Raw genomic sequence first — 6,913 nt, forward strand, 5'->3', positions numbered from 1 at the left:
CCAAGTAGCTATATGGCAGGCCATGAGTTAAGTGCTTTGTATACAGTATTCCACATAGTTAGAACAGCCTGGTGTGCCAGAGATTGTCCTCCAGTATCCATCCTTTCCTTCTTCCTTTGATAATATAATCCCATGTTTTTCAGCTAAGCACACGGTTTCCTGCAATCAAACCATGTATCACACCAGCCGCCGTTGCAGCTATGTGTGACCATGTGGCCACTGGGATGTAAGAGTTTTGTGTGCAATTTTCAAGACACCTCCTCAACAGGAGGGAACATGCCGCCCTCCTTCTGCCTTTTAAATGCACACATCCTTTATATAAAAATTAAGATTTGGTATGGAGATTTTCTATATGACAATGGTTACCTAATGCATAGATAAAGGAACCATCTATTCTGATGTGACAATGCTAGAAATAGAGGGGACTAAAACACATATATTAAAAATGTATGAGGACAGTTGTCCCTCAGCGTACACAGGAGATTGGGTCAAGGACCCTTGCATATACCCAAATCCACAAAACATACCGTTTTGTTCACTGGCTGGAATGTGGACATAATAGTTGGACATGAGCAGCCGTCTCAGACCATGAGATGGAAGCCACTTGTTGAAGATGGTAAAGCAACAAGAAGGAGCTTCAGGCCCTGATGACTGTGAGGGAGAATTTTGTGTTTTTTGCAGCTGCAGCTGAACTTACCTTACCAGAAACACTCTGCAAGAAGGTAATAGAATGAGGTATTAGAGAGCATGGACTTTGGGGTCTGAGGCACCAGGGTTTAAATTCTTCTTCTGCACTTACCAGCTTTGTGACCTTAGGCAAGTAACTTAACCACCCTGTATCAGATTCTTTATGTGTATAATTAGTGAAAGTAAAACCTCATTGAATTTTGTGACAAGTTTAGGTATATATGATATATCTAAAATGTTCAGCATAGAACTTGGCACATGGTAAATGCATGAGACAAGGTAGATGTTGTCTTGTAAGAGGAAACAAGCCTCAGATAAGTTAAAAAATTTCTTCCGGGGCCAGGCGCGGTGGCTCACGCCTGTAATCCCAGCACTTTGGGAGGCCGAGGCGGGCAGATCACGAGGTCAGCAGATCGAGACCATCCTGACTAACATGGTGAAACCCAATCTCTACTAAAAATAGAAAAAATTACGCAGGCATTGTAGTGGGCACCCGTAGTCCCAGTTACTCGGGAGGCTGAGGCAGGAGAATGGCATGAACCTGGGAGGCGGAGCTTGCAGTGAGCCAAAATTGTGCCACTGAACTCCAGCCTAGGCAACAGAGCGAGACTCTGTCTCAAAAAAAAAAAAAAAAAAATTTCTTCCAAGCCCACACAGATAAGTGATTGAGAGTCAGACCTGGAAGTCCCCAAAGCTTGTGATTTTCTGTGACATTGACCACCATGGATGCCCAGATGTCATCATGAAAAACAAGAACATAAAAGTTAGCTCTTTTGTAAGCTTGCTAGTTAACACGCCCAGACACACACACACAAACACACCCCAGACACACACGCACATGCACTTTGTATGTGACTCATTCTTTGACTGTAAAATTATTATATCTTACAAACGAATCTGCTGAAATAGAAATGTTTATTATTTGAACTAATACGCACCGATATTACCTGGTACAAAGTTTCCAGTAGGCGTTGCTGTTGTTCCCTGAACCCTCAAGATTGCTGGCTGATGACGCAATCTGCTGTCACACAATCACATTCTCCATTTCCTTCATTTCTATTGAGTTCACTTTTAAATTTTCGGATGAGTCGAGCTCAGAGATAGTCTCTAATGCTACAAATCTGTGCCAATGGTGTCCTTCCCACCCAGGCTTTCTACAGATCAGGGCTGAGGTGAATTGTTTTACATCAACCATGGGCTTATAACAGAGAGAGTGATACCAGTGGCCCTTCAGTCAAAGAAGAAGACTGAACAAGGCTGTGAGCTCCATGAAGGCAGAGCCTGTGTCTGTTTCATTCACTGATGTACCCCTACCCCTTACCCCAGAAGGGCTCCATCAATATGTATTGAATGAACTTTGAATGAATGGGTGCTTTCAGGATCACACCATGCAATAAACAGTCATAGCATAAGCCATCAAGTTGATGCTAATCACTTCCCCACCGAGCCGTTATAGTGGGCATTTGCCCAGCTTTGCCCCCCAGCATGCAATTCACTATCCTAAAGCACCTCATCTTCCCTTTAGGGAGTTTTCGCTGTGGGTCGTTTTCTGGGGGTGGGAGCAGGGAGTGCTTGCCACTTAGAAACCAAAGAGGCCAGATGCTCTTTCTGGGAACTTTGAACAACTGCTGCAAGAATGTGGATTGGTTGGAGGCTATTCACTGCAGGGCTGGAGTAGCAAGTGGATCACATGCATCTGCTCTGAGTTTGGCAATGCTAACTTCAGCCTCTTCCTTACCAGCACTCTCAGGCCCTGCCCACTTTCCAGCCCTGGACTTCTAACCCTCCAGAGATTCTGATGTCCTACAAATACTTGGAATAGTCCTCCTATCCCTTAGTTTCATAAGAAAGCATGCAAGCTAAATTGTTAGAGAGATTTCACAGATAGTCTTTGTCTTCACCAACAGGCTTAAAGATTGTCTGGTAAATTTCCAAATAGTAACTTAGGAGCAGGAGAGAGAAGTTGCACTGTCAAGGCCAATATGATTCAATCTGAAATATGGAGACTGAAGTGATTGGAGAAGGTGATAGTGACCGGTTCTGATCCTAAAATGATTATCAGGATAAAAAAATCTGGCACTGAAAAAATTGGAGGGAAGCAAGTTGAAGGCTGGATCCATGGCTAAATATGGTGCCAACACCTGCTTTTACAATTGCTGATGCATTTTTCTCATCAACAAAGAATGCACGCTGGCAGGTTTCTCACTCCCTTTGCAGAGTGGTTATTGCTGTGCTGTCTTTTCACATATTGTGAGGATTCTGGGTCATTTTTCTCAAGTTTGAAACTGTGGATGTGGCAATGGCTATTTCCAGAGAGAAAACAGTGGAATCCTGGAAAGAGCTGAAGAAACTATCAACTCGAATTTTGCACTTTGGTCCAAGTGAATTCTGAAAGCAGATCCTTTGCATTTTACACATCTATAAAAGGAACCAGGGGCTCATTCTACACTGTGATTGTTCTCCTCTAGGAAGAATGTACTTTCATTACCAATTACATCCGAAAATATTCATATTGTGCTTTATTTTTTTTTTTTTGCCTTTGTACTTCAAAAAGAACAATTTGAGAATCAAGTTTCATATGCCACCTTTGATAGTATAATTCCCATTGGAGTAATTGGCTCCCTTCTTCCCCATCTCTTTCTGAACCTACTTAAAAAAAAACACAGGTCGGGCTCGGAGACTCATGCCTGTAATCCCAGCATTTTGGGAGGCCGAGAAGGGTGGATCACAAGGTCAGGAGTTCGAGACCAGCCTGACCAACATGGTGAAATCCGTCTCTCCTAAAATACAAAAATTAGCTGGGCGTGGTGGCGTGTGCCTGTAATCCCAGCTACTCAGGAGGCTGAGGCTGGAGAATCGCTTGAACCCAGGAGGCAGAGATTGCAGTGAGCCGAGACTGCACCACTGCACTCCAGCCTGGGTGACAGCAAGACTCCCTCAAAAAAAAAAAATAAATAAAAAATAAAAAAAAAAAGGCAAAGGAGAAAGGCAGATGGAGACCAAAATATCACCTTTCCTACTGATAAAGCTGACACTAGAGAAAGTGGAAGATATCTGCAGACAAAGGGATGGCAAGGGGCTAGGCTATGCATGCCCATCACCAATCATCTAAGTCTCTCCCCTCTCCTGGGTTGGGGGAGAGAGGACTGCAGGGAGCTTATTATGCCAGTGGACTCACACACCACAGGGAAGGGAACACCCGGAGTGGTGAGTGGTTGTGAAGTACCTTTGGCTTAAATGGCAAAGTCTGTTGTAGGCATTTTCCACTCGTGGGCTTTGGTTTCTATCCCTCTTGCCCCCTCACTGTCCCTTGACATTCTCAACTGATCCAGAGAAAAGACTACATAGTGAAAAGAGTGCCGGACTGGGTTTTGGGAGACTGGGACCCAGTCAAGGCTGGTGGGCAAGTCAGATCAGCATCGTAAGTCTTGTGTTCCCCGTATGTCCTCGGAGGGTGTAGGAGAGGTTGCTCCCCCGTGCTAAAGCCAGTCTCGTGGTTTGGGTCCCCTCCACCCACTCTGGGAACCTTGCCTTCTCTTGAATATTTGACATCTTTTCTTCTCAGCTGCATTTTTTCCATAGGCTTTTAGGCTCACACAAGTCATTCCCACTTAAAAACAATATCCTCACTTGTCCCTCATCCTTGCCAGCAATTTCCCTATCTCTGTACCTTCTTTTTTATAGAGAGACTCCTTTAAAATGTTGTCTGAATGTATTGCCTGTGCTCATTCAGCCCATTAGCAGCACAACCTGGCTTCTTCCCACATAACTCCCACCAAGGTGGCCAATGATCTTCATGTAGCTCAATCCAGTGGACACTTCCATTCTTGCTGTACTTCATTTCTCAGCAATAATTGGCACTGTCGACCATTCCCTGCTTTTCATGTGTTTTCTGACAAAACGCTTTCTTGGTTATCTGCCTTTGAAGTTGCATTGGTCTTCTAGCCGGCTATTTCTTGGAGTTCTTCAATACCTAGGTCCTCTTCTATTTTCACTTTACTGCCTCTTAGTGAAAGAATGATTAGACTATTTGTTTACTCATTCAATAAATTTTTATTGAGCACCTATTATGTGATAGGCACTTTCCTGGGCACTGATAATTTAACAGTGCAAAGAAAACCCCAACAAATTCCCTGCTCTGATGGTGCTTTTATTCTAGTGGGAGAAGACAGGGAATAAATAAATAAGCAAATAAGTATATAATATATCAGGCGGTGCTAAGTGCTGTGAGGCAAAAATAAATCAGGATGAGAGAATAAGAGGAAAGGTGATGTTATATTTAAGGGTCAGAGTCCTAAAAGAAGTGATTGATTTTGTTAACAAGGTAATGTTGGCCTCATAGAGTGATTTAGGAAGCATTTTCACCTCTGCTATTTTTTGGAAGAGTTTGACAAGGATTCTTTAAATGTTTAGTAGATTTCACCAGTAAAGCCATCCAGTCCCAGACTTTTCTTCATTGGGAGGCTTTTGATTACTATTTCAATATTTATATTTGTTATAGGTCTATTGTGATTTTTGATTCCTTCTTGAGTTAATTGAGGTAATTTGTGTGGTTCTGGAAACTACTATTACATCTAGGCTATCTAATATGTTGGTGTACAATTGTTCATAATAATAGTCTCCTGTAGTCCTTTTTATTTCTATAAGGTCGGTAGTAATGTCCTCACTTTCATTTTCTGAGTTTAGTTATTTGTGTCTTCTTTTTTTTTTGGTCAGTGTAGCTAAATGTTGGTCCGTTTTTTGAAGAGAGTGGCTGAGCATGGAGATATCTAGTGGCAGGGCATTCCTGGCAGGACGACAGATCATCCCGGCTAACATTTACGGAGAACTTCCTGTGTGCTGGCATTTATTACAGGGGCTTCACCTGGATGTTTCAGTAGAGCAGCTACGATGATGATGATTACTCTTACTTTCCAGATGAGGAAACTATGGTACAGAGAGGTGAATGAGCTTGCCCAAGATCCCAGCACTGTTAGAGGCAAAGCCAGTAAGAGTCTGGCTGCAGGACCTGGTCTCATCTGTACACTTTGACCTTGCCCAGGTGTGAGTTCAGTGAAAGGGATTATTATTGTGACTAATGTCAAAACAGAGACAATGAAACAAAACCTCATCTCATGTACCTCAATATGGCATTTTTTTCTCCTTTAGAAAGACATGAGAAATGTGTCATTTCCAGCTTGGAGTAACAAATGGTACAACCATTTTACAACCTAATTTTACTCTCCAGCTGGTCCCAAGATATTAATAACTGGGGCCAGGCCATCCTTGTCACATTTTGGGTTTTTAAAAAATCTCCAGCTATCTTCCAATGTATGTCACATTATAAAATATATTTTCCCTAGTATTTTTTTTTCCTTTTGGAGGAAACAAAAGTATGTTTTAACAGCATACAATCCATATGCTTTTGATTTCCTCGTACTCAAGTCACCAAAATGTCGCTTCATAAGAGCTATTTTATTCCTCTTCAAACTCTCTTGAATATGAATTTTTAACATTTCCTTCCTCTCCAACACTGAACAGTGTTTTGCTGAGGGAAAGAATATCCAGATAGCGTCAAAACCAGATTGTTTTAAAACTGACATTGGGACTTAAGGGGGCTTGGAAAGCATGCTTCCCCTACCAAATCTAAATTACGGGCTGATTCAGAAGCTCTAAGTACCTCATGGCTCAGGTTAAGGGACTTATGACCCCAAAGACACCAAAGAGTTTGTAATCACTGTTCATCCCTGCGTACCCCACAGCGGAGCTGTAAATCTTTGCCCTTTATAGAAAAAAAAAAAAAAAAAAAGGTAAGTGGGAGAAAGAAATTCCTCTTGTCAGCTTGAGCTTTAAAAAGAAGAAGGAAGTACGCGGTGAATGGATGTTTTTCAGCTCAGGCATATGTTGGAGGGAGGAAATGAGACTGAGGGAGAAGGAAAGTGCTGATGCAGAGGGTCCTCCTTGGCCTCAGAATGACCCGTGAGTCTCACCAGTTCCTGTAACAAACGCCACAGATGCCTCATGCGAAGAGCAAGTTTTGTAAGGAAGCTCTGGCATTGACTGAAGTCAGCATAATTAGGAGTGGTGCCAAGCAGAGTTCTCCTGTATGAGGAGCATTCCTTTCCTTTCCAACCATCCATCCATCCATCCGCCCCAGAAACAACTGGGGAAATCAGGCAGGAAGGACGGGAAAGAAATGGAAATTAAATACTATTAGTCACTGGCTATGTCATCGAAGATCAATGCT

The sequence above is a fragment of the Macaca mulatta genome, chromosome 5 (genome assembly GCF_049350105.2).
Source record: "Macaca mulatta isolate MMU2019108-1 chromosome 5, T2T-MMU8v2.0, whole genome shotgun sequence".
Taxonomy (NCBI): domain Eukaryota; kingdom Metazoa; phylum Chordata; class Mammalia; order Primates; family Cercopithecidae; genus Macaca; species Macaca mulatta.